This window comes from Lactuca sativa, chromosome 5 (assembly GCF_002870075.4).
Source record: "Lactuca sativa cultivar Salinas chromosome 5, Lsat_Salinas_v11, whole genome shotgun sequence".
Classification (NCBI taxonomy): Eukaryota; Viridiplantae; Streptophyta; class Magnoliopsida; order Asterales; family Asteraceae; genus Lactuca; species Lactuca sativa.
In genome coordinates this window covers 8,463,307-8,473,771 of record NC_056627.2, presented here as the reverse complement: position 1 = coordinate 8,473,771, position 10,465 = coordinate 8,463,307, and the positions used below count along the sequence as shown (strand labels likewise).

General features: G+C 41.8%; 1 non-coding gene across 1 annotated transcript; it reads left to right on the top strand.

Annotated features, from left to right (window-relative positions):
• Positions 1–981: 981 nt before the first annotated feature.
• LOC111882814 (small nucleolar RNA R71) lies at positions 982–1,088 on the top strand. Its single transcript, XR_002847241.1, has one exon. It is a non-coding gene; the product is annotated as a small nucleolar RNA R71 (small nucleolar RNA).
• The last annotated feature ends 9,377 nt before the right edge of the window (positions 1,089–10,465 follow it).

Sequence of the window (10,465 nt, the reverse complement as noted above, 5' to 3'; positions counted from 1 at the left end):
AACTCTAAATGTTCCTTCTCCAGTTGACTAAGTGCTGCACGGGTGGGAAATGGCATAGGTGGATGATAATCTGGAATAGGCTCCAAAGATTTTTGCTCAGACTTGCGCCACGTCGTGGCCAGAGGCGTGCCACGTCGTGGCGAGCCTGGTTCAGCATTCTTTCCATTTTCGATCCTTGATTTCTTGGGCTGCTGCGGTTGTTCTTCCAACGCCTCCAGGAACTCGGATATTGTATCTTCTTCAGTATCAATGGCCATTACGTGAGATTGGGCTTTTATTTCGGGATTCTTCGGGGACAATTTTTCATGGATTAAAGTGGCTAGTTGACCAAGTTGTACTTCAAGGTTATGGATGGATGCTTGCTGGTTCTTCATCAATGTTTGTTGTTCCATGATAGCGGAATCCGTGGCATCATGTCTCTTTTCCGAAGCCTCCATAAACTTCATCAAAATGGTCTCTAGGTCGGGTTTCTTCTCGATTGGTGGCTGTTCCTTTTGGTAAAAGCCTCGACCTGTCTGCCTATACTTCTCTTCTTTTTGCTTTTTATACTCTTCATATGGCAGCCACTCCTTCTTTGATTTCCTCCAGTCGTCATCAAACTTATCCCCACTAGAGTAGCACACTTGAGCTTTTCTGTTCCCAGACTCATCCATATTGCAGTCCTTGGTCAAGTGTGGTCCACTGCATCGCTCGCACCCCACTCTTATGGCATGTATCGACTGGTCCATTTGTGTTATCCGGCGATCCATGTTATTTAGCATGGCCATGACAGCTGCAATTTCTTCAGTTTGGGTCCCTCCACCGCCTTTACTTCCGTCTTGCCTCGGGTTATGGTACTCGCGGGAGTGTTTCGCGAATTCTTCGATGAGCTCCTTGACCTCCCTTGGATTATTCTTTGTCAACGGTCCTTGAGAATCAAGGAGTTGTCTTGTCATTAAATTAACCCCATCATAAAAGATTGACATCTCTTGCTGCACATTTAGGTCATGTTGAGGGCAATTTCTGAGTAAGCCCTTGTACCGCTCCCATGCTTCGTATAGTGACTCCCCCGGTTGTTGCTCAAAGTTGGCTATCGCCTTCTTGAGTTTGGCTATCTTGGATGGCGGGCAGAACTGGTCCAGGAATTGCTCACGCATTTGAGCCCAAGTGGTGATTGTACCTGGTGGGAGTGCTTTTAACCACTCCTTAGCAGCTCCTTTGAAAGTGATGGGAAGCATCCTAAGCAAGACTGTATTTCTGGTGACATTTGGGACATTGAAGTAATCAGCAATGTCGTTGACTTCGTCTAGATGCTTAAAAGCATCCTCATGATCCTTCCCGAAAAATGGGATGTCCTTCAGTGCTGTCAATATGTGTCCCTTTAGTTCGAATGTGGCAGTGGCAGGAATTGCGGGTTGGACTAACCCAGGACCCATGTCATCTCGGATCCGTTTTTTGTATGCTCCCATGGACATTTCTTCAATCGCTGCCATCTCGTTCCTTGGCTCGTTCTCGGGTTCACTTGTGTGTTCTTCAAATTCAGGCTCGGTATCGCTTTCGGACTCGGTTTGCACGGGTGTGTGATCCAAATGCTCAAGATTGCTCTTGTGCTTCGCTGGTGAGCTGGACTCTCCTGTCTTCTTTCCCGACTTCCTAGAAAAGGTTGACTTCAATTCTTGCAAGGGCGTCTTTTTCTTGTGAAGTGCAGATTCGGGGTCTTCCAGTGGTGGCACCAAGTGTGTGTTTGAGCTTCTGGTCATGAACTCCTGCAACTTGCTAAACTAAAACGTAAAACTGAACTAAAATAAGAAAAACTTGATGTGCTAATTCATGTCAATATTTATATTAGTAATTTAGTTCTATCTTACCAATATTTAACTAATTCATGTCAAACCATGTATGTTCACACATAATTAAACACAGAACCAATTATAGTTGAAAATATGCTATATAAGATTTGTTGTGTAAACGCAATTATGATCACAATTCTCGTTCTCTAGCACAGCTAAACTTTATTTATTCTAATTATTAACTAAGATTGGTCAATCCTAGCTCTAACAATTCAATGTTCACTAAATTATTAGGTAAACAGGTTCATGCAGTTTAATGGTCACTAATCTACACAGAACATGTAATTAAACAATTAGATAAACAAATATTAACATGCTAGGTCATACAAATCAAACACAAGCAAATTTTCACCAACTAAGCTTAATCCATAATCATATAACTATTCATAAGTTCAAAGCTTCATCTAGCTAAACAAGAGTAGCTAGATTCAGCTGCTCATCATAGTAATTAAACTAACACAGCTAAAACTAATGAAAGACATGTTCTAAAAATAACCTTTACTTCTTTTGGTGTTGATAACCCTCTTCCAGAGCCTTTATTTCGTTCTTATTCGTCTTCTGGAACTCTTTTTCTTCTGCCAAAAGTCCCCCTTTTCGTAATAATCAGGATAACTTATATAAGCCTTAAAAACTCGCGCCACGTCGTGGCCAGATCTCGCCACGTCGTGGGCTTCAAGAAATCCGTATTCTTCAAGGAAATCCTACGCGTCGCGATGCTTATCTTCTGGAACACCCATGCCACGTCGTGGGCTTCATCGCCACGTCGTGATTTTAGCTCTTATCGTGAATTTATTATTTTCTTGTCTTCCAAGCCTCCCATGTTCCCCATTTTGTCACCTTTGGTCCCTTTCTTCGAAAATCCTTTGTATTGACTGAAAATAACAATTTAAACTCATAAGTATCATTATTCTATACATATTATCAATTTATTAATAAAAATGTACTTAAATACTGCCTAAAAATAAGTGTAAATATGGCAATATCAAGCATCAAAACGAGAATCCACTGATTGTAAGAAAGAAGTGGTCTCGGTTTGGAGCGATGAGCGTACAGCTTCAAACTTAGTGCTCTCATCATGAAGGGACTTAGAAAAGGAGTCCACAGAGGATTGTACCTTAGATGCATTAGTGTCAGCATGAGCTTTCAACGAATCAAGGAAAATCTGAGTTGTGTGAACAACCTCAGTAACCTCTGTTGTGGCCTTTTTACAAGTAGAGGTAGACTCATCAACTGCCTTAGTAGATTTGTCAATGGCCTTTGTATACTGCTCTATGGCAGTCTCCAAAAAGGATTTAAGAACCACACCACCTTAAGCTTTGCTATATTCAAGCAATCGATCTAACTTGTCATTAATGCCCTGTAAATGTTGACTTGTAACAGGAACATCAGCATCATCATCAGTCGGAAGCCTGTAAGGACTGAAGTAGATTGAGTCAAATTCCTCATCTTCTCCCCCAAGAGTAGCACCAGAATCAGTTGAATTGGTTGGTGAATGAGGTTTGGTGATGATAGGAGTTTCCGTTGCAGTAGTAGCCCCCGTATCAGATACATTGACTTCCACTGTGGGTTCAAGAATGGTAGTGGTTGTGGATTCTGTAATGATTGGAGATGATAAAGGAATTGTGGAAAAAGGAACATAAGTAATGGGAGGTGGGGGTGGTAACGTTGTTTCTTGAGTTGTGACAGGTGGAGTAACAATAGGAACAGAAAGAGGAATAGTCTGTTTCGGTGATGGGGGTGGAGTTGGAATTCGGTTGTGATTGGGAGATTCTGTTGGAGTAGGAGAACGGGGATGAGTATTCTCTCTAGGTGAGTCATGATGAACATCTACTTCCTCATTCTCCTCATCGTCATGTTCTGAGCTTGGAGGAGTGGGACTCTTAGACCTGCGAGCCATCTTCTTTATCTTCTTTTTCTTTTGTTGAGAAGAATCCCCTTCATCAGATTTGTGTTTAGTTGACTTGGAGGATTTAGATTTTCGGTTCTCTTTTGGTTCTTTCTTGGAAATCCGCTTCCATCTGTTGTTAGGTTTATCCAATGCATCCAGGCCGGCCTTTTGCTCTGGAGAAAGTACTCTCGGTCCGATAGGAGGAAGTTTCCTATAATCAGCCGTAACATTGCTCTGTTGTGCAACACATCGATACATAGTTTCAAGAATGGATCCATTATGAGGAAACTTTAGTGGATCTGAAAGAATGATCTTCTTCGTGTGGAATATGGTGATAGAAGCAAGTAGAGCATCCTTCATAACTGGAATCTCTAAATAATTAATAGCTTTCCTTGTAATCAGAGTCCAAAATCGTCCACAAGAGACTTCAGAATGCCTCGTCGATGTATGGAGGCTCTGCACCACCTGAGACCAGATTATTGAACCATAATCAAGATTGATTCCGTTGTAAAGTCCGTAAAGAATGGTGAGGAAACCCTTGTTGGTACCGTCTGAACCACCACTTCGTTCTGCTAAACCCTTAATCAGTAGAGTGAGCAGTCCATTCCACTGAGACGGTAAACAAGATTTCTTTACTTTGGTAATTGTAGTGAGCACATCAGTATATCCCATCTCGTACATCATCGAGAATAGCTGATTCGTTGTGATAAAGTCCGGTGAGATTACAGAGGAATTGATGGCAAGATTCAAAATCGAACAAAACTTCACCTTCGAAATCGATGCCTTCTTATCATGGATGACAAAGTAGATGCGTTCTTTGTTTTTGTCATAAGTCGTCGTAGAATAAACTTGTGATAATAGCGACATTGGTATTGCTTCAACCTGGGTTAGGGCTAAAACCAAGGGGGAATACTTCAAACATTCCACTACATGCAGCATATATGAATCATACAAGAACGGATTAAGTTCGATGATCATATTTTGGTTAGGTTTAATGGTGAGCAAGGATGATGATTTCGTTTGATCATGTACTGAAGAAGAAGTCGTCATTGATGAATGAAGAAGGAAGATGAACAGTGTAAACTTGTCGTGAAAGTTTGAGAGAATTTAGTGCTGGTAAAAGACAAATAAAATGAGAAACCCTTTATATACCATTGCCAGGAGAGAGAAAACCATGATGATAATGACGTGATCACTAAAACGTCGCCTGAAAGAGCACGATGTGACAGTGTGGTTACTCCCAGGGATACGTCAGCACGCATGGGTTTAGAGACCGTTCAAATTCACGCGCCTTAATCTTATCTTCAATCATCGTTTGAAATTCCATGGTAACCCCTTATTTGGCTCCACTAAATAAACCAAAATTCAAACCAATCAGTAACCAGAATGTGGGAAAATAGAAATTTTCGTGCATTAGTGTGACAAAGATAAAGAAATAAAGCAAATGTGTATGGGATGTGAGTGATGTCTCATTTTAGACAGAAAGCAGAGGAGTCTGGGCAAGAATCACTTCCTTCAAAGTTAAGAGAGACTTGAAGTGCTTGTGTGTTTTCCCGAAAAATACGATCAACTGTTTGTTAATAAACATTGAAAGGCGTCTTTTAATCATAGGCTTAGGGTAGCTTATCTTCAACCGAACTTCAAGTCTTAACATAAAACCGAATGTTGGAAGAAGTACCTGTGAGATCGATGTGATTTGTTGAACAGGTAAGTTGGATATATTATTTAGTGACAAAAGAGAAAGCAGAAATCTCAAAAAAATAAACTGGATCTCTTTGGCAAGAAATGCCTTGGTAGTAGACAATTTCGTAAAGGACCACTCAAAAATAAAAAGAGATTTCATTAGGTACTCAGTAAGTGCTTGAATAATTAATTCACCGTCAATTCATTATTGGTATTGGATTTTGGGTTTCACTCAACACGTGGTATACGTATCTAAGATCATAAACACAGATGTTGTGTAACCATAAACCTCAGTGGTAAGAACCGAGAGTCTCAAGGGTTACATTGGTGAACCGAGAGTAAATGGAGAATATAAGGGAGGTGGGTAAAGAACGGAAAGTACCTTCTACTAGATAGATATGACAAAGCAGAAAAACTCTTAACTCATTTGAGAAGAGTAAGGTAGCTCTAGACGGAGTAGTTGTGATCAGCCTGATTGGGAAGAAACGATAGGTATAGATCGAATCATTAAGGCTTGCTCAAAGTCGTAGAGGCTTAGGTCAACATGCAGCAGCATGTTTCTAGGGACCCTTAACTAGTTCTTATGGAAATTAAATATAATTGTCATCAAAGGTGACATAATAAGTCTCTTCAATCTTTTTGGAGCATTTATTCAACACTCTGTATGCTTTTGATGACAGAGAATAACCCAGAAATATTCCCTCATCAGCTTTGACGTCAAACTTATTTCGGTTCCCTTTAGAGTTGAAAATAAAGCACCTTGAACCGAAGATGTGGAAGAATTTGACATTCGGTTTCCTATTGTTTAATATCTCATATGGAGTTATAGAGAATCTCTTGTTGAGCAAGGACCGATTCTAAGTATAGCAAGCAGTGGCAATTGCATCTGCCCAGAAGTATAATGGTAAGGAAGCGAAACTGAGCATGGTTCTGGTTGCTTCGCATAACGAACGGTTTCGTCTTTCAACAATCCCATTCTGTTGTGGTGTATAAGGGGCTAAAAAGTTGTGAGTTATCCCCTTATCAGCCAGAAACTCTTCAAAATCTTTGTTCTTGAATTCAAGATCATTGTCACTTCTGATGTTTCTCACCGTCTTCCTTAGTTGTGCTTCCACTTGCTTGATGAATACCTTCAGTTTGGGAGTTGCATCTGATTTCTGTTTAAGAAAGAAAACCCAAGTAAAGTGTGAAAAATCATCTACAATGACAAGTATGTACCTACTTCCACTGATACTCTTTATAGCCGAAGGTCCACACAAGTCAATGTGCAATAGTTCAAGTGCTTCAACTATCTTTGTATTTATGTGTGTGGGTGGCTTTTTCTGCTTCGTTTGCCCATCTCACATGCAGCACATAGATGCTCATTATCAAACTTGAGAAGAGGAAGGCCTCAAACGTGATCACCAAGCACCAATTTGTTGATGTCTTTGAAGTTTACATGCGATAGACGGTGATGCAATAACCAGCTTTCATCAGTGTTTGCCTTTGACAGCAGACAAATAGCTGGTTTCCCTTGAATTGGGTTGAGATTTAGAGGGTACATCTCTCCCTTACGTGCAGATTTCAGCAGAACCTTCTTGGATTGTTTTTCAATTATTTCAGACCCCTCGTCATCAAATTATACCTTCAAACCTGTGCCCACAACTAACTGGGACACGCTGATGAGGTTGTGTTGTAATCCGTCTACATACGCCACCTTTCTGATAGAGAAGTCTTCGTTAGTTATCATGCCATAGCCTTTCATTGTTCCATAGGAATTGTTTCCATACTTCACACTCCCACCATCTTTCAGGGACCGAAACTCCCTAAGTTCTTCTTTCCTTCCTGTCATGTGACGCGAGCAGCCACTGTCTATATATCATTCGTCGTCAAACTGCTCGTCACTGATTACCTGCAAATTCAAGCAGATTTAGGAACCCAAAGTTTCTTGGGTCCTGGTGAGTTTTTCACAGAGAAAGGAATAACAGAAGAAATATCAACCAAATATGTTCTTTTTGCTAAAGTGGTTTCATCTTTTCTTTTAATGGTATACACCTTGATTTTATTTTTATCTTCTTTAAATTTTGGTGCATTTGTTGGTGTGGTGTTAGATGGTTTAGGATTTTTCTTTTGATTCCTAGGGTTAGCTGGTGATTTCTTATTTTCCATCTCAAATTCTGGTATTAGCTTTCCTTTTCCTTTAATGTCCTTCATAGAATTTATTTCACCTTGGGACTTTGAGGAACCGTGATAAGATTAAAACTTAATCTTGAAGATCGATTAGATCTCAAACAGATAAAATAAAGATTAAACAGCAAGAACACAAAACAATAAACAACTCAAGAATGAATCAAACGTGTCGAATGTTTATAAAACAACCCTCAGAAGAGCTCGACAAAGAACATCAACTGTAGAGGGTTAGAAGGTTTACAGGAACGATTAAGAAAATCAAAGCTATCGTAATTCTCTCTATTGTATTCTAGATCGTTAACCTAATATGCATGCAAGCATATTCTTATATAGTAAACCTAACAGCTCACGGTTGGACAGGCCCAAACCGAAGTACAAATTTATTGGACTATTAACCGAGCCCAATGACGCAACACTAAAAGAATCTGCAACCCAACAATCTCCCCCTTTGCGTCAATTGGAGCGAGATCTTCACTTCTTGCTTGGGCCAGCAGCAGCGGCAGGTACCTTCTTCTTTACAGTCTGAAACAGACGAGAGATAAGGGCGAGTATCGTCTGTCTGAATCTGATGTACCATTGAATCATATCGTTGAAGTATTTGATATCATCCGCTGCATTCTCTTTACACCGATGGATGATCGACAGCACATGCTCTAGACAAGCAGTGGTATAAAGATGTTTATCCGCTAAGGCAAAGAGACATTTCTGTCCTTCTGCTCTAGTGAACATGACCGAATTACGCCTCAGGTCAATCTTTCCCATCTTCATCTGATTGAGATCACTAGCCGATCCAACAGGAGAGATCTTCGGTTTCTTCTTGAAGACTGTGGCTATCTCCTGATCCATCAAGCCGACCTCCATGATGTAACAAACTATCATCCTTTTGAGATGGTCTATAATTGGACTATATTCAGCTTCATTCGTCAAAAGGATGTTATGCAGAACGATCCAATCATGGGGGTTGAGGTTCGGTAGATCTGCTAAGGATATAAGATGTTCGGTTCTTGCAGACCCTCTGATCACCCTGAACCGAACATTGATGAATCTCCCTTCGGTATATGGCTTTAAAACCCGAACATTAATGATCTTCTGAGCGCTCCATGTTTGATACTGTGGTTGAGCAGCCTTCAGATAGAATTCGATTAACTCCCTATCAACCTCAGGATTAGGATGAGGGACTTCAAAAATGTTGGAGAAGGCGTGGAAGATAAACGCCTTTCGGGTTAAGGGCATATCAAACTGCGAATCGACAGAATTGTAGCAGTCGAAGGAGATCACTGATTCGAGCCATAGGATGCTTGGAGTATCTATGGCCTCCTTTATCATTCTCTCCCGAGTCCAAGCAGGGAAAAGAGTCTTCCTGCTCTCGAGGAGATCGTGGGCTTCTTTCTTCTTGCGTTCGGCTTCTTCAGCTTCTCGTGCCACACGAATGTTGTCATCATCAACATTGCGACTGTTTTTGCGCTTCAACATGTCCGCAATGGTTTCTTTATCATCTTCATCTTCTTCCTCATCTATTTTCTTTCCTTTATCCTTCACACCCGAACCCGAAGTTTGACCAGTAGGAGGTGATTCGGTTGTGCGAGCAGCTTTGGAGGAAGGAGGTGGTTTCGATCCGGACTTCACTTCTCCCCCTTGTTTCGGAGTGGACACAAAACTAGGTAGCCCTTCAATTTTGCTGAGAAGGTCCAGGGCAGGAGCAAGTTTTTCAGCAAGGGTTCGCCTCACCGAATGATTGAGAATCGGATCGTGTGCTTCCAGGATGTTGGATAGGGCAGAGTGTACATCCGAAACACATGTTTTGATAACCTCCCGTTCGGATCGAAGAGCTTCAATCTGTTGCTGAGAGTTGGAAAGCTGAGCACTCTTGACCTTGAGGGCGGTGGTTTTGCTAGTAAGAACGTCCATTAACGAGTTTTCGGCAGCGAGATCCTCTTGAAGTTTAGAGAGGCGCTCGTCAATGGAGGCACGTAGGGCCGAGTTGTCGTCGCTGATGGATTGGCGAAGGGTAGCGAACGATTTCAACTCCGTTGAGACGAACGTGGCCAATGTTTGAACGATTGGTTCCAACGTTGTCTTTGTAGCGTCGGCGCTCTCCTGTAAGGACTTTAACAGGGAAGAGGCTTCAGAGAATAGTTTATCGACTTTTGCGGTCGCAGCCTCACAAGCTTTTGTGGAGGCATCTATTGCTGCAGTGGCAGAGGCGACGGAATCATGCTGAGCCCTGGAGAAGGCATCAACAATCTTCTGAAGAGAGGCTTTAGAGAGAGAGGACTGAGTGTTAGAGGATGAAGCAATAAGCAGGTCAACCTTCTCATTTAGCTCCTTAAGATGCTTCTTTGTTACTGGAGCATCCTCCTCGTCGTCGCTTTGGACCTGAAACGGACTAAAGTAGACCGAATCGAAGGTCATGTTTTCCCTACCAAGGAAAGGGTTATCTCCATCAGAGGCATGATCTGGAGATGTTGGGGGTGGTGAAGCTGGGGGTGTTGTGGTATGTGTAGGTTCAGGTTGAGTGTTGGTGGGGGTAGTTTCAAGTAGTGGTTGAGTATGGATAGGTTCGGTTGTATGCTGGGTTTCGGTAGTATGAGGAGGTTCGGTTACAGGTGGTGTTTCGGTTGCATCGGTATGAACCCCCGTATCAGATACGTTGGTTGTAACCTTTGCAGTTGTTGTTGTAGTTGTATCAGTGAAAATGGGTGGTGGTATAGGGAAAGAGGTTTTAGGAATGGTGGTAGAGGGGTTTATGGTGGGAATGGAAGTAGGAACTATTTGAGTAGGTGAAGGAATGGGTGAGACATGAATTTCCATGTCTGGGGTAGGTGATCGGGGTGGGGTATTGCCTCTTGGAGGGGTTTCGCCTCGTTGAGAGCCGTCCGAATCCGAACTATCGCCT